Source organism: Aythya marila (genome assembly GCF_965140915.1).
Source record: "Aythya marila genome assembly, chromosome: 1".
Classification (NCBI taxonomy): domain Eukaryota; kingdom Metazoa; phylum Chordata; class Aves; order Anseriformes; family Anatidae; genus Aythya; species Aythya marila.
The window spans coordinates 167,023,507-167,048,418 of NC_139042.1; the positions used below are offsets into that span (position 1 = coordinate 167,023,507).

Here is a 24,912-nt window from a genome sequence, read left to right on the forward strand (position 1 = left end):
CAGGGAGGCGGTGGAGTCACGGTCCCTGGGGGTGCTCAAGGCAAGGTTGGACGTGGTGCTTAGGGACATGGTTTTGTGGGTGACATTGGCGGTAGGGGGACGGTTGGACCAGATGATTTTGGACATCTTTGCCAACCTTAATGGTTCTGTGCGATTTTTTTAAAAAACAACCGCGGAGCCAGCCCCTCACGGCCCCCTCAGCCGCGGGGCGGGCCCTCCGCCGGCAGCCCCGTGACGGGGCGGGGCGGGGCGCGCCTGCGCTCGCCCCCGCCCGCTGGCGGCGGCGGATGAGGGGATCAAGCGGCGACCGGGGAGCGGGGTGCGCGCCTACGCGTGCGCGCGCGCGGCCGGGGAGCAGCCGGCGGCGGGGCGGGGCCGCGCCGGGGACGGGAACGAGCACGGGGCTGGGAGGGGAAGGGGCGCGGGCGCGGGCACGGGCACGGCGCCGCTCTGCTCGCAGCGGGCCGAGCCGAGCCGAGCCGAGCCGCTTCGCCGGAGGGTGCAGGCGAGGTGAGCGGGGTGCGGGGGGCGAGGCTTGGGCAGCGGGGCGTTAACTCGCGTTCGGTGCCGACCCGATTGGGGAAATTTTGGGGAAAAAAAAAAATAAATAAAATGAACGCAGGAGCCGTGCCGAACAGATCCCTTTTTCCCTCCCAGTAAGGGGCAGAGCTCCTGCGAAGCCCGTTTTCCCGTGAAATCGCCCTAACGCGGCGCCTTCAGAAAATGGCCATCGGCTGCCAGCCCCGGGGCGCCCCAGATGCGCTGCCGGGGTTCCCCGCGGTGTTCGGGCTCCGTAACTTGTACGGGCGAGGAGGAGTTCGCGCTGCTGCAGGAGCCAAATGCGGGGCTGGGGCAGGGAACGGAGTCGGGACGGGCAGGGGTCCTGCTGCGTGGTCCCGGGGTGTCGCTCCCGAGGAAGCCGAAGCGCTGGGGATGTGCTCACAGGCTGTAAATGTCATGCCGAAGCGACCGAGAAGCCTGCTAGGGGGTTCGGTGCTTTCTGGTGCTGGTCTCTCGGCCTTTTGTTAGGGAGCAGAAGATGAATTTGTTGCAGAAGTGGCACGGCATCGCGGAGCTGAAGCTCCCGGGTGGGCCAGGCAGCAATTTTTTACGAGCCTACATCAAGCTCTGAGGTAATCAGATCTATGATTAAAAGCAGAACGGCAACGTGTGGTGCTCAGCGAGCGAGAGAATTGTAAAGGAAACGTGAAAGGACCTTCAGTGAAGAAATGGTGAGGAAACCGGGCGCTCTGACGGCCTCAAAGCGCGGGGTTTTCTTCAGTTGCGCTCAGTGTAACAAAAGCCCTGCAAACATCAAAGTTTGGTGGCATCCCCCAAACTGTAACGCGGAAATCTTGGTCAGGTAACTTGTAGCTTTTAATATGCTACGCTGTTAATGCAGGTCCCGCTTGCGTGGCCGATGTGCTGTTGAAGAGACGGGCAACAGCTGAGAGGTTTTTGTGGCAGGTGCTTGCGCAGTCCCTGTCATGACAGGAAACGAAATACCATGGCTCTTCACCTAGGCTGTTTCGGCACGCTGCTGAGGAAGTAAGAAGTACAGCTGCTGGATGTCGAGCAGCTCTGCCCTGAGTGAACGGTACCGTCGTTTTTCCCCTCCTTTCCCATTCCGTGGTTGTACTGATGTCAAATTAATAAAGCTTTTCTACTTTGTTAAACAGCCCGTTCAGCTAGGTTTTGTTATAACGTGTAGTTGACAGCTGTATGGTTCAGCAGTGCCTCTGAGATGCAGGAGGTGATGGGCACAGTCTTGGTGAGGGGGAGAAGTTTTCCCACAGGCTTCAGTTTCTTTTAGAGGGCTGTTTCTGGATTTTGCTCGAGCGATTCCTTTTTCTGTTGTCTTGTGTTGTGGTTGAAGTTGATAACCTTTCTGTTTAACTTCAGCCTGCCCGGGGTTTGCCTCCTTCCCTCTGCTGCTGACAGCTCTCCACTAATACACAATGAGGAGTGGAGCTCAGCTTACAGCTGGAGCAATGCAGCAGGCCTTGTGGCACTCTTGGGGCTTCCCTGGAAAATGTTTGAGCAGATGTTGAGACTAGCATGGCTTTTGCAAGTTTTTTAGGTGTCAGAAGGTCTAAATTGTAACCAGAAAGTACAAAAAGTAAGTTGTTTCCTTTGAAAAAAATAACATTTACAATCTTGGGAATTAGTAGAGACAATATGTTGTTACTTTGTGCGCTTACTTTGACCCCAAGCTTGAACAATCTGCATTATTTTGGACGTATTTTTTAATAAATTAACTTTTGCTCAAGGACATGGTTTCTCTGCCTCAAACTCCATCAGTTGAAGCAGAATAGCAGCAGCTCCATGTAGCTTTATCTTAAAGAAACACTTGGCCAGCTCATGGTAACAGCAAGTCGCGCGCTTTCCAACTGGTTTGTCTCAGCCAATTCATTTTTATAATTTCGTACTGTTGACTTGACGGAGCTTAGTGTTTTGAGGATTGCCATTGCATGCGTGCTTTCCTTTTAGAGGTCAGGTGTTGAACCCTGTGAACTGAGCGGTGTTTAGGAAACAGTTGTTGTAATAGGGTGCTGATTAGCAGAAGGGTTGGATGTTAGTCAGAAGGGTTCTGTTCGGCGTGGCTGGTTCTGGATTGCACACAGTCGAAGTCCCATGCAGTGTTTTGCTGTGTTTGTTGTAAAACAATGTTTTATTCCATCTGTACTCTACAACAAGAAAATCTGTTGCAGATGTAATGTATATGGTAGCATAAAAAGCCTCTTGAGAGCAGCTAAAAGTGTTTGACAGATGGTAAGAGGCATTTGGGAAGCGAGATTTTTGTTTTGAAGAAGTAGCTTTTACTTATGGTCCAAGATGAATAAATAATCCTCATTTTCCTCACACCCTTGGTTGTAGATGGGAGTTTTAGCTCCGTTAGCTTTTTCCCTCAGTGTGCAATATTGGTCCTTCAGCCAGTAAAAATGTCACATCTGTCTCTCTGAAAGCTCCTGACGTTGCAGTGACTTTGACACGATGCTGGAGTGTGCGTATCCGATCTTCCTCTGTTTTTTCATTCAACTGTTTCCCTTCATATCTCGTTTTAGTGTTCTTGCAGCATCTAAGCTTGGGTTAGTTCATGCCCTATCTGCATGTTCACTCGTTTTTCCAGTGCAATAGTCCTGTCACCCAGTGTTTGTATTGAAGTACTGCAAAAGATGGTAATACGACTATTCTGGTGAGATGAGGGAAAGCAGCTTGCTTCTTTCAAAGTTACTTTTTCCTTGCCTGCTGACAGAAGCCACGATATTTTGAAGACCAGAAGATTGCTTTTTAAAAGGCTTGGGTTTGGGAGGGGAACTATATTGGTCATCATTAAACCCATGGAAAAAAAATATATTTTTTTAATCAAAGTCAGTGTTGTAACACAGCTTAGGGAGATGTGTATTGTAGGTAATTTTTTCATCAGTGTCTATTTAAGGAATTATGCATTGGTTTTAATATTCATTTGTCTGAAACCGATAGTAAGCTGGTGGTCAATAAACCAAAGAGGATACTTGTTTGTGGCTTGGGCTTTATTTATCTTTTTATCAGGAATAGATTTAGTAAATTAAATAGCATTTTTAACTTCTTCTCTCCACCCTGCCCTCTCCCCTCCCCCAAAGCAACAAAGCTTGTAAATGATTTACCTGACTCTTCAAACAGCAGAAACATCATTCCAACACGGGGTTTGTCCCGTGTACAGTAGGCTTTTCTCTAAATACCCATACAGTGCCTCATCTCACCAGCTGGCATGTTTTCCACGAAGAGGTGTTCCTTAGGTGTTGTGTTTTTACAGATGATTTGGAGAGTTGAGGCAAACAGCACATTAGTCAAAACTTGATGATGTGAAGTAGTGGGAGTGTTATTAATGGGAGATTTGTGTGGTAAATGCAGGTTTGGTGGCTGGCTAATTCATAAATTATTGAAGGCTCTTGGCTGTGTGCTAAAGCAGAAATGATTCATTTTAAGAGTTGTGAAACAGTTTTTGGCAGGTACGTGGCAGGTTCCTTCGCTTGAGATTTCATGGGGAAATTTTTTTCTAATTACTGTTAAGACATAGTAAAAAGGATGCTTCCACAGGTGAAGCGAGTCCTCTGGGTGAAGCACGGGCAGTGTTTGTTCAAGTATTGCCCCGAGTGATCTCATGCTCTGGTTAACACATTCAGGTCGTACATTCCTGCAGTCTGTGCAGGTTCACAGAAGCGTGTGATGATGCTCTAAGTCTGTGATGAGATATTCATCAAGTGGTACCAAGTTAAGGAACTTGCTTACCTGAGTGCTCAGCTTCCCTCTTGTAGTTAGGAAATGGAAAAGGCAGCTGGGGGGGAATATGGGAATGTTGTCAGAGCGTGTGGGGGTGCAAAGAAGAATTACATCTGGCCAGGGACGTCAGGTCCTTTAGGCAAACCTGACACTCCCAAATCCAAGGGCCCCAATGAGGTGCACCCATGAGTGCTGAGGGAGCTGGTGGATGTTACTGCTAGGCCTCCTTCGCCGTGCAGGTGTCTGGGTGGCAGTGAGCCTGTACCCTTCGTAAAGCAGGTGCAGCTCTTAAGCACAGGAGGGATAGATGGGACATCCTGCAGGCACTGAGACAGTTTGGCTGCCCAAGCTGCAGTTCTGTGTTTTGCAACTGTGGGGTTCAAAAATTGCCTTGCTGTGCTGTACCAGGGGAGTGGGTTTCCCATTATTTGTCATTGGAGAACTACTCTAAGCGTGGCTGCAGCCTGAAAACAAATATTTAACGTGCCCCTAGGAGACGGCCGCTCTCCTTACTCGCGTGACATTACCTGTGCCCGATAAGAGCTCCGTTATGTAAGGAGTTCCTGTTGAATTACCAGCAGCTCTTGTGATGTTTCTCTTGGTATTTTTCCAGTGGGAAGCCATCACAAGAATTAGTTTATTGGTGTCCTGCTGAGAACTGAGCCAGTTTAGATATCCCGTTAGAGCAGTGCAATCAACTACATAATGCACAGAAATGTATTGGTCGAAACAAATATATTACTGTGCAATGGCCAGAAGGTAAGGTATGTTACTCGGGCCTGACTCTAAAGTGCCAACCATTTAAGTTTTTCTTCCCACTCATCAATACCCTCAGATGTAGCATAAAATGGAGGCAACTCATTTGCTTAATGGGTTCACTGTGCTTTTTGTCCCTTTTAGAGTGTCCCATTGTGCCTGCAGACGGGGTCAGATGATGAGCGTGCTGCTCGCATGGGAGGATGGCAGCGGTGTCTGCTCCTTGTCTGTGCTGCCATCCGTGCTCCAGCTGCATCAAAGCTACACGTGTGTTTGTGCTTTATTCAGCCCTGGCTCCCTGACTTTACAGGTGGCATCCAAGCTCAATGTAATGGCTAGGCCCCTTCATGGGTGGAGTGGGGAAAGTTTTTTCATGCTGCAGCCTTATCCAGCTGCAGAGAGCCTGCGAAGTCAGCCAGGCGCCTTGGAAACCAGACCTCTCTTCCCCTCAGTAGGTAGATGTACAAATTCACTTTCTGGAAGAAGTCACCTGCTCTGTGCTCTAAATTATACATTTAAAACTCTCTTTTATACAGTAGTATTCTTACAGAGCCATAGAGCTTCAGTACAAAGAAGGGAAGGCTGTGCCAGGGTGGCTTCTGCTCTGCCACACGCTCTCCAAGGGTTATAATCTCTGTAGAAGCTGTGCAAGATGCATCTACGTGATATATTTCCATTGCTAAATGAACTTCTGTAGAAAACTGGGTGGTGGAGCTTATTGTCGACAGCAGAGACAGCTTTTGGAGTATGGCCAAAAAAAAAAAAATCACGGCTTTAAGTTTTTTACCTTTTTAACCATGTATTTTATGTGTTGGACAACTGTACTGGCACGCGTGACATATAGTCCAAATCAAAGCTACGTTCTGACGCTATTTCCAAGGCTGTTTTTTTGCCGTTGGCACATGTTTTATAAAGCAGTACATTAGCTGTAAAATCTTCAAAGCAGTTGTCTTCTGGAGTGCTCAGCAAAAAAAAAAGAAAAAAAAAAAAAAAAGCTGTGACAAGTGAGAAAAATTAGCTTGTGAAACAGCTCTCAATTTATCTCCACTGGCCTATTTTGTACCTGTTTGTTGATGCTGCTCCTGTGTGGATTTTGATGTAATACCCTGAATCCATTTGCCTTGAGCTTCAATTTTGCTACTGTTGGAGCTCAGTATTTCCATGTTTTAGAAAACTTGCCTCTGCTATTTTTTTCCCAACCCCACAGTACGCTTCATAACGTTGCGTTATGTTAATTAAAGTATCTGCATGAATAGTGCATGTAATGAATGAACTATAAATATGTATTCAAATAACTCAGCTCAGTTTATTATAAGAAATAAATCCAGCTCTCCAAGGACATTCTGATAGTTTTTAATATTTCACTGTAGTCAGTTCAGTCAACTTCAATTGATTACAGCCTGTGTAATTAAAAACAACAAGCAAAGCAACAACAAAAAGCAAACAAAACGGGGCTAAGTTTATTTCTGTTGTCTGGCCAAAAAACCTGTTGTGATTTGTTTTGCGTAGGTTTTTTGGATGAAAATAATGTACCAGAAAATTGTTCCAGTAAAGAATGAAATTCCTAGAGTGTGAAATGTGATTTTTTGTTTTATTTTTTCTTAAGAAGACTTCAAAAGCATTGAGCTAGATTGGCCGTAAGTTAGAACACTAGAAGACAGCAATGAACTTACCTAGTAGGGGCCTGCTGAAGTTCCTGACTTCAATATACGACAGATGTCACTGCAGCAAATCCCTTAGGTGTAGCATAGTCTGCCCCAAACACTGGGCATGTGCACCCAGGTGCTACTCAGGAAGGAAGGGTTTTGCTTGATGTCCTGCCTTGTAATGGCAAAGTTGGATAATTAACTGCTTTTTTTTTTTTTTTTTTTTTGAGTAAGCTCTTGGCTTATATGAAAAATGGAGTTGCGCTGCCTTAATTTTTCACAAGACAGCGAAAAATGAATTAGGTTATAAATGCCTTTTAATGGGAGGGGCAGAGGTGCAGTCTTTCTCCCACAAAGCATTCTCCAAATCCATTAGTTGAGCTGCTTGGGGGTGAAAGACTTGTGCAGTATTGCCATGTTTTTCTACAAGTCTTAAAAGCTGCTGTTCTGCTCTTTGAGGGATTATTGGGCACTCAATATTCAATGTTTTTTATTATCTGGAAGACTAACTTAAAAAAAAAAAAAAGTATATGTACTTTAAATACTTGAAAAACACTGATTTTTATTAAGGCATAATCCACGTGTAAATAAAGTATCCAAGGACATTAGGATGATGTATGAGAATGGTACCTAAGGGAAGTTTTATCTTTTCCTAATATACTAGTCCTAAAAATACAGGAGTAGCCCTGAGGTGAATTATTAATGTGATGAAAATGACAAGAACTGAAGACACGTGACACACCTCCTGCTGTTTAGCAAACATTATCACTGATCTTTGAGTTATTACTAGTGTGCTTGATCCAAGTCTAGATGAAACAAAGTTTGTGTAGTAGCTGAAGCGAAATTAAAAGGAAAAATAAATTGAAGTGTAAACCAAACATGACTTGTCAAAGACTCAAATAGTGGCTCGTGTGATTGGGAAGGGAAAATCGGAACAGTTTTATGGATGTGGGCTTTGCCTTGGTGTGAGTTGAGGGTTTCTGACCATTCGGTTTCCTCCTAGCTGGCATTGAGGCGGTGAGGTACTGCGCATCAGCCACACCATTAACAGCCTTTGCATTGCAAACCTGGGGCAGATGCTGTAATAATTTGGCTTTGACCAGCCTCTGGGATCGTTACATGCATTATAAAGCCAACCTTTGTCCTGAGTATAGCATGCCAGGTTTTATCTAAATTTCGAAAATGTTTCATTTTGCCATTTTGAGCTATAGAATTGAGTAACCGGTCATCTGCCAGCAGAATTCAATATAGAAAACCTTTGGGAAGGGAGGAGAGGGGTCTGTGCATCAAGAGTCAAATTTAGATCTTGTATGGGGGAGCCAAGATCAAGGTCCTCAGGAAGAAATTTCAGGATCAATACTAATGCTCAGACTTAGGTGTCTTCCAGCTCTCCAGATAGTAGTCTCGGAATAGGATGTGCTCTTCTGCTGTTTGATTTTGTTATGGGGAGAGCTCACAATGCTCTGTGCTTCTCTGCAGTATTGCTGCTGCTTTTTTTCTGATTGTGTTATTTTCTAGCTGGAGCAGCTAGGAAAGATAAAGCGACGCAGGAGCGGGAAGAAGGAGGATTGAGGAAGGCTGTAAAATTCTTACTGCAGCAGCGTGTAGGGTGAGCTTACTGTGACTGTGCCTGACTGTGCTGGTAGTGGCTGACATGGGAGGTGCCTGAGGTGGGTGTACTGTGCTCATCATTTACCTCTTGTAAGTCAAAAAGACTCGCACAGCTTTCCTGAAGAGCAGATGTGCATACACCTGGCGGACCTTCCCTGTCCAGAGTCAAAGTGGCCTGTTCTCTTCTCTTCTGCGCTGCCTGAGCGGGATGGTGAGGACCTTCCACATGTTAGTTTATTGAGGAAAGGACATCTGGGATTGTTTTTTCTTGTCATATACAACCTGCCTACTTTTTCCTGCAACTCCAGCTAAACTGCCCGCTCTGATTTCCTTGATTCCTTGTCATCTTTCTCCTGCCTTGGTCTCCTGCACAGACCGTGGTTAACTTGCTGCAGGGAATTTTCTGTCTCATTCCTTGCAACTCTGGGCACCGTATGACTAATCAAAGCTTTAGCTTTCTACAGAAGATAATAGTTTTAGAAGGGGGCATGATCATAACCTTGTGTTCCTTCTTGATAGCTCAGACGCTGTGGAGGGCTGCTAGTTTGGGGTGGGAGGATATTTTTTTGTCACAGCATGGTTCTGGTGTTTTGGTTAGGTGGTGGATTCTTATTTATTTATTTATTTATTTTAGTTTTATTCTTGCAGGTGGTATAGAGCCACTGGTACCTGCTGTCTGCATATGATACAGACAGGGCCTGTGGAGCATCTGCTCTACGGCAAGGAGAGGCTAAGCCTGTAGAACATAATTTGCGTGTGAGCATGTGTATATTTGTGTGTGTAAAAGAGCTGTACTAGTAATACTAGAAGCAGATAACTTTCATTGAACAGCTAGCTGACCGTCATCAACCTGGAGATCGCAGCTAGGTAGGGCTTGAAGCTAACGCAATTGTAAGGGTTAATGTGACCCGAAGTCCTTCATATTATTTGCAGGCTCCTTTAGAAAAAGAGGCTTTTGTATGTATACGCAAAGCAACTTTATATAATCCCGAAGATGCAAATTGTAGGCTTTGAAGATAACTCGTTGCTTTGATTAGTGTCTCTTTAAAAAGATTTCCTAAATTGAGTTTGCACGATATATGAAAAGTGGCAATCCTAAGCCAGTAATTCTGGCTTCAATTATTCTCCTAAAGATTTTACTAGATTGGCTATTTTGGCCAGGTAGAGGCTGAGAGATTCACGTAACAGTACGTTTCTCCTGTACTGAAATTACCATTTTGTGATGTTTCTTTTGTGATCAAATGAAATTCTCATCAGTAATAAAAAAAAAAAAAAATGTAGTCTCTGTGATTGTAGAGAGAAGCCAATAAGCTAATATTTGAATCTCGTTTTGTAAGCCAAATTTAGGACCCCGTGCTTCCCTAGCTGTAAAGATTTGCTGCATGGTGTTTGTAAAGCCAAGTACCCTGGTTCTCACTTGCAAATAGGATTGTAGTTACACTGAGCTGTCCCTGACTTGTGCTGCCACGAGAGGAGAGTGGACAAATCGTAATGCAAACAGCTACGTTAACATGCCAGCAATAGAAACTCTTTTAAGGCCTCTGATATTTACAAGCAAAATGCAGATTCTGTCTCCTTGAGTAATGCACAAACTACTGAGTGTAAGGAGAAGTTTTAAGACAGGTTTTCAAAATTGTCAACCAGAAAGAATTGCCCTCCTTTGAGAAAGGCTCTCCTTCCATTAAAAGCGAAAGTCTCGCCGAGGTACAGAAGCTCTGAGCATCAAGCTTATGCTTGCTAATCAAGACAGAAAACAGCGTGAGGAGCTGCCCTGTAAAATGAGGGAAAAACTGCTGAAAATAGATCTGAGAGTGTGAACAGACAGGTCTGTATTATGTCAGCTACTTGCAGTAGATATTAATGGTACGCGTTTATTACAGTGCTTTAAAGAGCAGTGCTTGATATTCTCCTCTGTGAACATCGAGAATATTTCCTTTTCAGCCTAATGGTCAGTTCCTCTCAATGTCACCAACGCCGTTTGATGCTCAGCTGGGAACAGGAGGACAGGCTTTCTGTAAGCCAGGAGGTGTAAGGCAGGGAGCCCTGTGGTGTGTGCAAGGTGTTTGTTTGTTTGTTTTTTATTTGTAGAAGGCCTCTGCTTTGGTCACTGCCATTTCAGCTGGTAGGTTACAAATTCTGCTGCTTTGCTTTTAAGAGCCATGTTTACGTTGAATTAAGACAAGCTTTAGTGCTTTTTTCCTGGTTTTGGCACCCGGACAATATTTTTCTTCAGTGAACTTTTGAAAGTTGTCCTTGTATATCTTATCGTGGGTTTCTACTTTCTTCCCAAACAGAGCTTGATTTATACCAACAGGAAGAGTAGAGGTCTGTAGCTGGTTATTATTTTAAAGCATAATAAAGTAATGAATAAATGCTGCAGCTTATAGTGAGTATAAATAGCTATTTTTATAAAGTAATTAAAAAAGTGGCCAGAACATATTTTATACACATTTTTGACTGTATTTTATTATCAAATGATATTTATTTTTAATGAAAGAAAGTACAATTAAAATAAGAACAAAACTGCTTTTTTCATCTTGTTACTTTTTCTTCTGATTGACAGATTGTTTTTCTAACTACCATTCACTTATGAACAGGACTTCCATTGCCAACAGAAAGCTCAAAAATAGATATAGCAGGTTTTTCTCTGCTTATCTTCTTTCATTGTGACTTTTCTTTGTTCCTTTACATGGATTTCTTTATTTCTGAACTCCGTTCCGTAGCTGAGCTGTATGATAAACTGGGGAGTCTTTTGTCCTCTTAGCACATGTACAAGAATTGCCTATGCCTCTGAAATTCTTACAGTCTTTGTGGTTCTCATGCTGTGGATAGATAAAAACAATATCTTTTTAATACATCAGCTCTTCTTCAACTTGCAATGATAACTTGTTCATCAGGTTACTAAAGACTCAGCGGAAAAATCAAGCTATTGATGGTGTATTCTGCTTTTGGAACAAGACCTGTGACTTGTCTGCAGCACCACGAGCACGTGGTATTGCTGGGTAGGACTGGGAGGCTTAGGGCTCTTGAACCTTGGGGTCTTTCAGTTTTGGTTTTAATTTGAAACTTAGGAAATGACGGGTTGCTGCATCTTAGGTAAAGTAGCTTGTTCGTCTGTTGTTTGTGACAACTACAGACTAAAGTTTTCAATTTTGTCTTTTAAAATCTGGACGTGGAATGAATATTGTCTGACAGCAGAACTTTTGTGGAGAGAGCATGTACAAAAGCATCGGTACTGGTGCTCACAGTAGAGGAGGAAGAAGCTAGAGTGACAAGACTTGACATCACTCTCCACGTATAGTGTCCAGAAGTGATAGCTGAAGCATCTGAGACATGACACGAGTCCGGGCTATTCTTTGTAGACATCGGTGAAGGCTTTGAAAGAAATGCTTTCACTTCCAGCATTAACAGTCTATTTCATTTCATGATTTATTTTTTTTTACTGTTAGTTTCTTGTAGGCGAATAAAACATAAACTGTTCCCTTAGAGGATATTTCTGTCTTAAGTTCGGACTCGAGAAGTTTAGGTTGTCTCGAAGGACGAGTAGCATCTGTTGTGATTCATAATTCTGAACGATGTTGGGGGAAGTGCTGGAGAAGCAAGCTCTTCACTCCTAAAACATGTTTCTGAATATAGTTCTGTGCCTTCAGAGAGGTGATGTTTGCATTTGCCCCTTTATCTGTGAACCCTTGGTGGGAGGGAAGGAAGAGAGGTTTGTTTTCGTTGTTGTGGTGTGTTGCTGGTTTTTGGTTTGTTTGGTTTTGTTTGTTTGTGCTTGTCAGGGAGCAGCTGGTGTTTTCCTCACTTGTAACTCGATATAAGCTACCCCGCTGCAGCCTGCTCCCCGCCTGCTGGCGCTGAACGGGCCGGGTAGTGAGATCTGAGAGAACAGAGAAGTAATTTCTGAGCAAGTGTGATCTTAATGAAAAGCTGGAGAACATCTTGAGGGAAGGAAGGAATGTGTGTGGATGTTACCAGGGTTTTAACTTGCAGTCTGAAAGCCTTCACTGAATTCTCCCCTTGCCCCAGGCCCCATTTCCTCTAGTGTGAGGGGTCCTAGAAAAGACCTGAGTCTTGAAGGAGGAGAGAAGAGACAATGGGGCATTTATATTTTCACTTCAGGGTGTAGTAGACAGAATTTGCTGACTTGACTCAGCATCTGCCCTCTTCTTGTGATGTGATGTTACTATTGCCATCCCTATTTGAACAAAAGCCTACTTCAGCGCTATGGACTTGCTCTCCACCTTCTTACAGAGTCAGGAGAGCTTGGAGTTCATGTTCTTGATTAAAAAAAAATCTTTTTTTTTTTTTATTTTCCATGTTTGTCTTGTAGCCTTCTTTCAGACTCTTGCCCTGTGTTGTTAACTGTTTCAGTCACGTTTGTCTGGCACTCTTAAATGCCTTTTCTCCGTCTGAGCTTTGTTCTCAGGTTTCTGCTTTGATGACCGCATTGTTTGGCACCATGCACGACTGCCACGTCTTCCTATCTTCTTTCAGATCATCCGTGGCCGTAGCAGTTTTATCTTCAAGCCCATGCATGCACCATCCTTTTTCTTCTTTCAGTTAAGTAATGATATTATGTATGTTTTTCTTCCTGGCTGCTGGCCTACTGACTTAGCAACTCAGACACCTGGTGGCATTCTTCTGCCTTCTTTTCATCACCTTCTGGAGAACAATACTGGTGTACGTAAGGTTTGTGCATGCAATATATGTGCATATTGTGCTGTTGCGAGATTTTGAAAGTTTCTGCCTCAATTCTATGCTGTTTAATCTTTGCTGCTTAACTTGTATTGCAGAGATCATGCTGGTGTAACTCTGTGGGAGAAGCTGCAGTGGAGGTGCTTATGTCAGCAAGTGCCTCCTCCCTCCCTCCCTTTCTCTCCAGCCAAATTACTACGAATGTGAGCTGTACAAGCAACGACAGTAATTCCCTGCTCCTCCCAGTGTGCATTATGTGCAGGGAGGTTGCTATCGACATAAACATATTTGCCAAGAAAATAACATTTCTAGAAGTCCTACTGCTGATACTCTGGCAGAACGCAGTTGTATCAGTCTGTTCTCCAGTGCAGCCTTGGACTTCATGATTGCAGACTTAACAAGGATGGTATTTTATTGTGTCTTGGCTTTTGCCCGTCCTTCATCACCATTCCTGATGTCTCATTGCACTTGTAGTTCCCTGCAAATGTTTTGCTGAGTAGAGATGACAATAATTTTGATCTAAAGAGAAGCAGGTTGTCCTTTCTCATGTGAAATGGAAGTGATGGTGTGTTATAAATTCTGACACGGGAGCGTTTTGGTAAGCTTGCATATTCGGTCTCCTCAGAGAACCTCTTTGAGCTAGCATTTAAATACTTCTCTTTCACATGGAATAGTTCAATTAGAAGAGGCCTTCAGAGACCAGCCTGAGATAACTGCCTGACCCCTTCAGGGCTAAACAATGGTTAAAGCATCTTACTGAGGACATTGCCCAAATGCTCCTTGAACACTGACAGGCACGGGGCATCAACCACCTCACTGGGAGGCCTATTCCAGGATTTGGGATGCAGACAAGCAGAAGATTTTTAGCTGGGGGAGCACTGAAATTGTTGGTGAGGTGGTTCCTTAGATATTGGCTGGCTGGTGGTTGATCCATTTTGCTAGCCATTAGGAAATTGACTTCTATTGCTTCTTTGACACTGCAAAGCTTGTGCCATATGGGTCGTGAGGTGGGCAAGGGCAACTTGCAGACAGCAGTGGTCACTCCTGGGAAGTTCTGCAGGGAAAGCTTGGGGCTGACGGGCCAGGGTCATCTTCAAGCAAAGAGCTGGAAAGCTCAGAGTGAAACTCAAGTGCTGTGCAGGCCAATGTTTTATGGGAAGTCTGCGCCCTGATTCCAGGGGAACTGGAAACACAGAGGATTTAAATTAGTACAGAAAGCTTGTTTTGATTTTGGTCTGCTGAAGTAAAATGTCCGATCCCATACACATGAACAGTTTGTGGGTCTCTGTTTTGAGGGATGTTCTTCGGTCAACTGCACTAACTTAAAATGTTTATGATTGATCAGTATTAAGGTGAAGGTCCTTACCAAGCCAGCTGGGAAGGAAGCAAGGTTTTGCCTTTTCAAATTGATGTAGTTTGTGTACCTGCTTACTACAGAGGGTAAGTTCTGCCAATGCTTGAACTGAAGATTCGTGCAACAGCCTTGCAGTACGTTCTCTGTATTGCACTGTTGAAGTTAAGGTGGAGAGGTGAGCTGTATAAAACACTGCCATCTACAGCACAACTGTGTACGATAGTAGTCTAAGGTAACAGCAATCAAACTAACTCCTCATCAGGGTTAAATGCTTGAATAGGTTTTAATGTGATATTGAAGTTTTGGAAGATTCTGGGAAGACTTTTAGACACTTTGTCAAGCTACTGTAAAGTTCTGCTGTGAGAACTGAGCATTAACTTTAAAATGTTGGTGAGCAGCTCAGATTCATTGCAGAATCAGACATCACTTTATGTGCTTTTCTTTCTGTTAAATAAAGAAAATGGTTCTACCTAGTGTTTTAATTAAAAACAAAACAAAAAAACAACACCATGAGTTAATTTTTTAGTGTCAGAGCAAATAATAATGATGATTAATGTGAAGGAATGGATGCAACACGAAACGAGAAAGATACACGGATTTTTCTTCCATTGAAATGATGCGGCAGCCTCCTGTACAGAATAGCATTGAAAAATTGTGACGTTACTCAATAAGCAAAATTTCATGTTTGGCTTAAAATCTTATAATTTTAAAGCTCAAATCAGGAAGGGTGGAAAGCAGGAAATGATGATAGTAATTCATTCTCAAGCAAAGCTAGAGTGCTTTTGCTCTCTACCCGTGGCAGTATTGGTATTTTGACATGCAAAATAGCACTTGTTCAGGGTGTGTGTATTCTGAAATGCTCTGTTAAGTGTCTGGACGTTGGTGTGCTGCAATCTTTTGTTCCCTTCATTAGTTAGGGATGTGACTGTAATCTTCTATTCCCTTCATTATTCCATGATGTGGTAATGCAGTAACATACTGATCGTCCCAGCTGCAACAGAACCCAAAAAAGAAACCCAACCTACTGTCAGAGACCTATGAGCTTCTGAAGTTAATGGCAAGTCAACATGATTTATCCTTATTTTATAAGTGGATATATGATATCCATTGTGAAGTTCCTAAAAACGCTTTTGTCTCAATGAGATTAAAAAAAGCACTAATATTCAATAAAATATTTTGAAAGTTCAGAACTGGTTTTGTCCAGCTTGGAGCACTGTGTGTCTAAACAGGAATGCTGCAGCTCTTAGAAATAGTCTTGAAAATGGGTGGTTGCTTATGATCTTGGGGCGTTTCTTACTATTTTAAAGCTAGTTGGATTTACAGAGGTGATCTCCAAGGAGACTGTACCATTCTTAAATGTGCTTTCATAGTTTAAAAAAAGAAAAAAACACTTTCAATCCGTAGTCTTTTAGCTGGCTGCGAGGTCTGTCTGAAACCTTAGTTTGCGATTAAGTATCGTAGGCCAAGATTTTCCATGCTTTTCTTATCTTTGAAGGCAGAAGCCAGAAAAATTAAATTCCAGATCCATCTACCTGTCTAGCTGTTCTGCTAATTTTAAGACAGCAGCCCTAGAAAAGGCCATTTCAGTAACATAAATCTTACATGTCTTTCCTTGTTGATACTTGTTCTGCAGGGGAGGATGAACACGGGCACCCTGCTGGGGCTGAATGAAGTTAAACTCCACACGTGAACTGTGCCACGAGAGCTGGCCCGTGCTGATACAGCCAGTGTCTGTCATTATGGATGGGCACAGGAGGGCAGAATCCAGCTGTGTAACACACCCAACTTATCTTTATCCTTTGTTTCTATGCCTATTTTTTTCTGTTAAAACTTGAGTTGTGTTGGGATCGAAGAGATTAATCCCTTCGTAAACCTTAAATGTTCCAGGGTCTTAATAGAGAACTGGAGAATTCTTCAGTTATTGAAAAAAAGCGATTTAGTTAAGAATTATGATTTTTACTTAATCAACAAATCCTCAATGCTAAGGAGACACTTGTGCTCTTCTTTTCTTTCTTTATTGAATGCACTATGCCATTTTCTAGTCCCAAAGAGTATAGACTGCTTAGCATTTTAATTGGTTTTCAAGATGAATTCAGCTTCAACGTTCAAGGCCGCAGGCAGGGTTAGGAAGGTTAATTATACTTATCGCCATCTGAAAACAGTCAGCCCCGTTGTATAGCACGTATTGGCACGGTGCTCTTCTCGTGGAGGGGGGGCGAGTGGCTTATTTCTGCATGATGTGACTGGAATGCTTCTATGTGTGTCTTGGGTAGGTGGCTCGGACGGGCAAGCTTGTTGGTTGGTTTACACTTGGTGCTTATAAACGGCATTGAAATACCCAAATGGCTTTTCGGTTCTGATCTGGAATTTCTGAAGTTAATAGCATTCCTAATTAATAGCATTAGTTATCAGATCGTAACTTTTATATTTCACGTGTATTTGACATAATCTGGATATGAAAAGCTTAATTTATGAATGTCAGAGGCTTCTAAAAGCTGTCGTGGGAAAGTAAAACATGGCATTGCATTGAGAACTACTCATTTATCTTATTTCTTCCCGAGCTGTGATTGTTAGGAGGAGAAGGCAGCTCACCTCTCCCTGAATTCTGCTGAGGGCTGCAAAACGCAGGAAGGAAATACTTTCTTGCAGGAAAAGTTGTGCATGCCAAGGTGGTTTTGAGACTAAGGGGTTCTGCAAACCTGCTGCTTTCATTGAAATTACTATTATGCATGATTTTTCATGCATTTTTTTAGGGAAGACAAAGAAAACATGTTTGTTACGGGACTTTTTAGAGAAATCAGAGCTTTTAAAACTTAAAGCCTTTAGTTATAAGTGTGGTGTATCTGCTGAGCTTCCCTGGTTTGCATTTCTGACCACTGATTTTGAATACTCAGTCTGGGCTCTCAGTCAGAAAAGGAGTAAAAATGTGTGACACCAGATTTTTCCAGTTGCCCCTTTTGGCATAACTTGTGGTTGGAAACATCGCTCCAGATATTCTTCTGGCTACTTCTGCAGGAAATCTAAACTGATGTATTCATTTTTCCTTCTTCTGACGTGTCAGTGCTGTGTTTGAAAATGTGTCAGAGACTGTACGTGCCCAAGGAGAGGGAAGCGTGACCATGAGGACGTCAGGGACGTGTCTGTTATGGCTCTGGCACCTGAACCATCACTGCTCAGATCCATTTGCACAATGCAGGAGGGGAGGGAGGGTTTTATTCTTTGCCTGGGTGCCAGGCTGTGAGATAAGTGTGTGAGTGGCCTTCAAAGGAACCTGGCATGTAACGTGATGCTTGGGGGCGCGCTGAACTGCCGTGGCAGGGAGACACGTCTCGAATTGCTTGCAGCTAATATTATCTTGGTAGTTAAGATAATGATATCTCACTATTGGGTGCAATTTTATATATGGAAGTAAACTATAGCATGCCATTAAAAACTGATAAGACGTCTTGTTGGGTTTGGTGACCATGTTGGACTGAGGTAATGTTGTGAAGGGAAAGATGTCATTTTTTTTCTGTTTTGTTTTGTTTTGAAAACTAAACCTGGACCTTGGTGTTCTGATGCCCCTCAATGAGCTGATTATTGAGGGGACGGAGGGTGATGGGGAAGCAGGATTCAAAGCTTCCTGTTACCCAGCTTATGGGACTGCCATTCAGAGGACAGCATTCCCTTACATCACCTGCTCAAGCTCTCTGATGACCACGTTAATCCATTTTATGGCAAACTGAATACCCAGGAGGTGAGTAGACAGGTGGGAGGGAGGGCGGAGATGCCTTCTCCATTCAGCATTCCTTGGGCATTAATGGAATAGTTCTTCCTTAGAACAAGACACTGGGTTTTGCTCTGTTTGTTTTCTCTGGAGCATTTCAAAGAACTTCCAAGGAAGCGTCAAGGCTTTGTTGTGCAGTGTAAAGTGACCTTATGACCGTTCTCTGGTGGTAAAGGAAAGAGCCCTGTTGTCCTGGCCATGGCACATACTCACTTTTCCATTTGAAGGAATTTAATATCTTCTACACTGGTCCCTGAAGGAGAAGGTTACGTGTCCAAAACATAAGTGCAGGATCACTTGACAAAGGCCGGAACGCCGCGGTGTTTGATAGATCCTGCGGACCAGGTTGTATTGTTTAATTGCTGTTGTTCATCCTGTTAAACTAAAAGCTGGATGGGATTCCATAACACTTCCAAATCAAAGTGACTTAGTCGCTTCAGAAGGACAAGCTTGAATGCTTGGCACTAAAAGCACCAGTCATCCCTAAATTTGTACGTAGGGAATTTGATATATATGTTCACAACTTAAATAAAATAGCTAATAAAATAATAATAGAACAGAAAACAAAACCAAAGCAGCCGTATGGAAGATCCTGAATTGCAAACACGTAGAAAAGGACTGACACACAAAAAGGCCAAAGTTAGGTGCATCAACCAATTTTAATTAGGCAAACAAAAAACTGAACTTGGCATAAGCAATGGAAATCTAAATGAGACAAAGTCCTTTTAATAAACCAGGATGTATAAGCCACGTGCTATCACTACTTGTTTAAAGCTGTTGCTACTTTAAGTTAGAACTTTTAGGGTTTTTCCCTTTTCAGTGTGCTTCTCTGACCTTTTGCTCTTAAATCCTAATGCAGATACCCTATGCCTTGAAATTGTGGGAACTACCTCCTAGCGCTAGCTTAAAGAAATCCGAGTGAAGGCCACCTCTTATGTCACCAACTCTATTTTAATATCAAGAAGAGCCACTGCTGCTAAGATACGGAAAACTTAATCGTACTGGAAAATAAACATTTTGTTCCTGTTTGAAATTCCCACCACCTTTAATCCTGCAGAATGTCCATTTCATGAAAACCTCTGGGTCATGATATAACCGTGGGGCAGCAAGCACAGCTCACCTGAGATTGGTTTGTCTCTGTTAAGGCTAAAAGCATGAAAGAGGGTTTACATCTTGCATTGATTTTCTATTTTATGCATCTCAGATCAGAATTTAGGATCGTAACTGGTCTCTTATCTGAACCCCGTGGAGGTCTGTTCATGGTTCTTTTGAGCTGAGAAATAATCTCAATTTTTTCTTTGGTTAAACCAAGCTGCTGCTTATAGAAGTTCTGTGCTGAGGGGTCTTTGGTAGCTCTGGATAAGGAAAGATGGATGGTCTCTTTTATTCTCTATATACTAATGTTATTCCTTAACAGTGCTTATTAAAGGGAAAAAAGTGCTTTTCCATTGTTAGATTTTTGGAAGTCTCTAGCCCAGTGTTATTTCTAAATGACTGGAGTTCAATGGCAGCACACTCAGAGTTCAAAACATGGAATTCTCCTTAGGCAGGTGTTAGTGAGGCAGCCAAGTCACGTTTTGAGGTTTTTCTCCCTGTGTGGGACTGACTGCTCGCCCTCTCACCCCGCTTTTATAAAATGTAAAGTTTATTTTTGACAGGGTTGAAAATATAGGAACAGTTAAAATGAGTTTGTCATCCTTTTCAGTTCTGAGAGGCAGCAAAACACAGTGCAGAGGAAAGATGAAAAAAAATAACAGAAGTGGTGCTTGGACAGCTGGTGAGACTTTGTATCTATGAGTGTATTGTAACCCAGATGTTTAAGAGCATTTCATCACTGAGGATATTGTTCTTTTGAGGTATTTAAACAGACTTTGAGGTATTTGAGGTATTTAAACAGACTTTCACCATCCCGTTATTGAGGCTTTTTCAGCATGATGGGTTAGATCTCATTACCTACCGTGTATGGCTAAAATGTTTTTTATAGGCTTGAAATAGTAAGTTTCTATTTTACCCTCTTTAATGCTTTGACGCTGTGTCTGACAGTAACGTCTGCCAAGGGGAAAAGAGAAAAATGTTCCTTTTCGGAGAAGCAAGGTTGGATTTTGTTTTGGAAAGTTCCACGCAAAGGAAACTCGGATCTGTCCCGGTGTATCGGAGCTGCAACTGATTCCACTTTGGCATCAGAACTGGAAGGAAATGTTCTGCCCCCTATCCATCTTGTCTCTGGAAACATCTCTGCTGACTTATCTTACTTTTTCATTTCTGAAAAAGCCTTTAACAAAAACATTGCTTTTCCTTTTCCCGTGGCTTGACTCCTTTCGTTTCCTGCACTAGTCTGCAGTCCCTGGCGGTGGCTCGATGTAAACGTAGCCCGCGTGCACAAACTGGCGTAGCTGGAGCAGGCTGGATGCCCCACGGTGGTCCTGCACCGTGGCTGTGCCAGGTCTGCAAGCAGGACAGCAGGTCAAGGGTGGCTTGCCCTAGCTCAGTTTCTGTGCGTTTTGTGTGTCCGTTTCAAATAAAGCACAGCAGTGTGGTTGGTGGGGGTGAGGGAGCCTGCAGAGAGGCGTGCAGGCCTAGAGGACCGGTTGTCTCAGCCTCACCTGTGGTACTGCAGCCTTGTACTGGTACCAAAATTGGAGGTAAACCACAGGGAGCTCCAGCTGGCCTCTCCTCTCAGCACAGGGGGCTATTAATTGGAGTATCTTGGCTTCTGCTGCAAGCCTCTAATGAGATGAACCTGAGTTGACCAGCTAACGGGGGGAGTGTGGCATTAGCAGCACCTTGGCAGTTGTAAAAGAAATTCCTAACGCTGTTAGAAGAAAGGTAGGATTCCCTAAATTGAAATGATTACATTTATTGTGTTACTCTGTTACTCTTATCTAGTTGTGTTTCCCCTGCCCAAGGTAACAAAGGCCAAATAGCAAACATGCCCTCAAGTCCCAGGGTGGGGTTCTGAAAGGAAAACACTTTCAAAGGTGTTTTGAAAGTGTTTTGAGGTGCTTTGAGCACCTCTTTTTATTCTTTATACAAAGGCTGTCCTTGTCTGATGTAACCTCGTGTAAGCAGTGCTAGCATTGATAGAAGTATATCTGCGGTGAGGTCGGTTTGGCATCCACTTGATTATGTTGCTGGTTGGTACTGCAGCATCTTGGAATGTAAAAATGAAGTGCTAGATGTGCCAATGTAAGGTCTGATTAAATCTTCCTCCCCTACGTCATCACAACAAAGCAGAACAACTCCTGTTAATATTTTGTGGTGCTTCATATTGTGTGCTCTCCTGCCTATCATTGTTATGCTCAAAAGCTAGACAGAGCTTAGATAAAACTGGTTTGTGGAGGCTACGGGACGAACACTCCAGATAACTACACATCCCTTATGTGAAGAAATAGCCACTTTTACCATTAAAACCAACATCTCCTTTGAATGTTGGGAGCGAACTTGCAGAAGACTGGGACAGGTTGGGGAGCTTGGAGGGGAGATTCTGCCCTGTAAAGCACAAAAGGGCTCCAGAGTACTTCAGATTTGAGGGGGTTGTTGACTTTCACCACCTTCTCTGTACACTGTCTTTTTTTACCAGGACAAGTTTCCCTGTGGGACACCTGTTTAAGACAGCAATTTATTAAAGTTTGCAGTTGCTTTTCAGAAGCCTGGTATTTTTTTTCTTTTCTTTTTCTTGCCATCTATCGCTCTCAAAGTATAGCTGAGCTATCAGGACTGTGCTTCTACTTTCCAAGCTGTTTCTAGATTAAATTTTTTCAAGTCTTTCTGAAGTGTTTCACCCTTCCTGTTTTGTTCTGTCTGAAAAGAGCAATACAGAAACAGAGGAAACAGCTTTCTTTGCATGTGAGCTGTTTACTCAGGAAATGAGAAGGCAGGTGATGAAATTTGGGGGGAAGGAAACATTTCATAAGGGTGTATTTGTTGGCTTACAACATGACATAATCATAATGTACTTGGGGGCTTATAAATATATATACATATATATATATTTTTTAACTAGAGGTCTTTTACTCAATCTTTTGACCCTGTTGGCCAGGCACCATTTTTACCAGTAGCTCCGTCTCAATTTCTGCTTTCTCAGAACTGCTCTCCACAAGCACGCGGTCCCTGGCATGAGGTGACATTGTGTCACTGGCAAGAACCTGGCCCGATCTGTAGCTTGTTAACGCGCCGTGCTGGCTATGTGGATTTATGAGCTGAAGGAGGTGGCGTGTGGTCTTGTGCTGCAGCCGGCGGGCTGTATTTTGTCCTCTGCTGCACTGAATTCAGGATCCTCAGATGGAGGGCACTTGCCTCTTCACAGCTCGGTGTTACTGCTTGTCTCCCACAATGAAAGTGCCTTCACCCTATTGTGTGACTGAATGACACTGAGACTATTTGAGTGTCTTGGTTTGATTAACCTAGTTAGATTTGAGATGTAGATTTTCTTGACTCCCTTAAAAGCTGTCCTATTCCTATTAGCTCCTAATTTTTAAGAAATACGTAGTGTTTTTTTTTACGTACCTCTACCTTTCTGAAGGGTACTGTCTTAAACTTCCTTACAGACCTTACTGAACTGAATGTGCCGATAACCACACCTGAGAAGTGCTTACCTAGGGCCTCCTGCTGGTCCCGGTGGACACCACGTTGAACATGAGCCAACAATGTGCCCTTGGTGCAAAGGCAGCGAACAGTGCCCTGGGCTGCAAGGGAGGAGATCTGCCAGCATCTTGGCAGGGGGATCCTGCAGCTCTGTGTCTGCGTCTGGGCTCCTCAGGGCAGGAGGGAGATGGAGCAACTGGGGAGGGTCTGGCGAAGGGGCATGAAGATGGTGAGGGACCGGAGCACCTCTCCTAGGAGGAAAGGCTCAGAGGCCTGTTCAGCCTGGGGAAGAGGAGGTTCAGGGCAGTGTCTCTCATCAGTGTCTACAAATACCCACAGGGAGGGTGGAGAGAGGACAGCCAGGCTATTTTCAGTGGTCCCCAGTGCCTGGACAAGAGGCAATGGGCACAAAGTGGAACACAGGAGGTACCATCTGAATGTCAGGAAGCACTTCTTTACACGTGGGTGAAGGAGCACTGGCACAGGCTCCTTGGAGACCTTCAGAAGCTGCCTGGACGTGGCCCTGCTTGGGCTGGCGTTGGGCCTGGTGGGCTCCTGAGGGCCCTGCCAGCATCAGTGATTTGGTGATTGCCTGTGGAGCAGCATTTCTCAGGTGCTGTTGTGACTCTGCAAGGATCTAAGTGATTTTTTTTTTCTCTTCCTGATGCCAATATAAACAACAACTAGCTTTTGTTTCTGCTACCGTGCCTGTCCCTGGTTGTTGCTTCATTGAACTTAGAAGTCGCATAATTGCACCTGTGTCATCATAACAACATTTAGAGTGTACTGTTAGCTGATACACATCTTGGGCATTTTCAGTGCATTCACTTATTCTAGGCCTTAAAGAAAGAAGGCAGGCATCCAGTTTAGTAGGTCCATTTTAAGGCCCTGGAGAACTCTTCCCTTTCGGACAGGCCAGAGCAGCGCGCAGTATCCATTTCAGCGTGCCCTCAGTGCAGCCCCGTAGCAGGTCACAGACAAGGCCGTACACTTGCATTAAGGCGTTGGATTGTAAGAGAGCTTGCCGTGATGCTACAACAGATCACAAACAGCAGCATGGTGCAAAGGGAGTATCTGATGACTGGGTGATAATACTTAGGGACAAAGCTAAAACCCACCTATAACATACAGTCTGCAAGTGTTCAAGTAACTTGGTCCATTGATGAAACAGAAAACAAACATATTGGGAATGAAATACAGATGTTAGCAGGACAGGTTTTTGATCAGGTGCTAAGTGGGACCTCCCTTCTGCCTTAAATATATGCCTCTGAGCTGATGGCCCTAGGTTATTGTCACATTTGGAGAGAAATAGCTTATTTTATGGAAAGATTTGTCTGACTGATACAGCTGCGTTAAAATGAGCAACAGCTAAGTGCCTTTCTGTAGCTCTTGTTTATAAAAGAAGCATGATTAGCTGGAGCATTGTCATATATTTCTCTTCAGAGGATTGCAATTTGTGTGCTCTTCTGAACATTTAAGGTCTTAAGAGTCGTGGTGACAGAGTAGGAGCATCTGTAAAGTAAAAGCCCCAAACCAAGCACCGAGGCAGACAACCAAATCTCCACATTCACCAATGTTGGCAAGAACAGAAAAGGCATATCATAAATGCCTCCCAAAAGCTAAAATGGTAGTGATTTAATGTTGGGGTTGTGTTTTCAAACATCATGTGGAATGTATGGAACGAGGTAGATAAGGCAGCAATTTGCTAGGTCCTGCATTTTTGCTGCCTAACCTTACCCATAAAAGTGGCCTAGAAGAAAACTGGAGAGGGTCTCTGTCAGGGAGGGTAGCTGTGGAGCCAGGAATAATGGCTTTGAACAAGTGGAGGGGAGATTTAGGTTAGATGTGATGTGACGAAGAAATTCTTCACTCGGAGCACAAAGCGCACATGGGAATTAGGGCTGAAGATGCACCTTGCTTCTGGCCTTTTCCGTAAAGAATAGAATGAAATTACCTAAAAAGCAGTGTTAAAAATAAACCCAGGGCACAGGATGGGAGGTGCAGGGCAGTCCCTGTGACCGAGGGGCAGCCTTTCTTTCTGGCAAGCCAAATGGCCTGGGGGAGCCAGCCCCAGAAAAGGGGCCCTCAGCCCCCCCAACCTTCCTCCCTGTCCATGTGAGGGCATCTCCTCAGCCGCTCCCAACACAGCTGCCGTTTGGGTAGTCCTGGGCAAGGGCTGGCTTAGCCTTCTGCCCAACACCATAGAGCTCATGGAGCTGGATCCACCAGATGTG

At 43.8% G+C, this 24,912-nt stretch overlaps 1 protein-coding gene across 4 annotated transcripts in view; it reads left to right on the plus strand.

Moving 5' to 3' along the window:
• The first annotated feature begins 435 nt into the window (after positions 1-435).
• OSBPL8 (oxysterol binding protein like 8) overlaps positions 436-24,912 on the plus strand; it is an 88,622-nt gene continuing 64,145 nt past the window's right edge. For 2 of the 4 annotated variants that reach the window (XM_082776946.1, XM_082776947.1), the window contains exon 1: positions 436-510. The gene's annotated coding sequence lies outside the window, so the exon portion shown is untranslated. The remainder of the gene's footprint in view (positions 511-24,912) is intronic. The other 2 variants (XM_082776948.1, XM_082776949.1) reach the window with 2 other exon arrangements.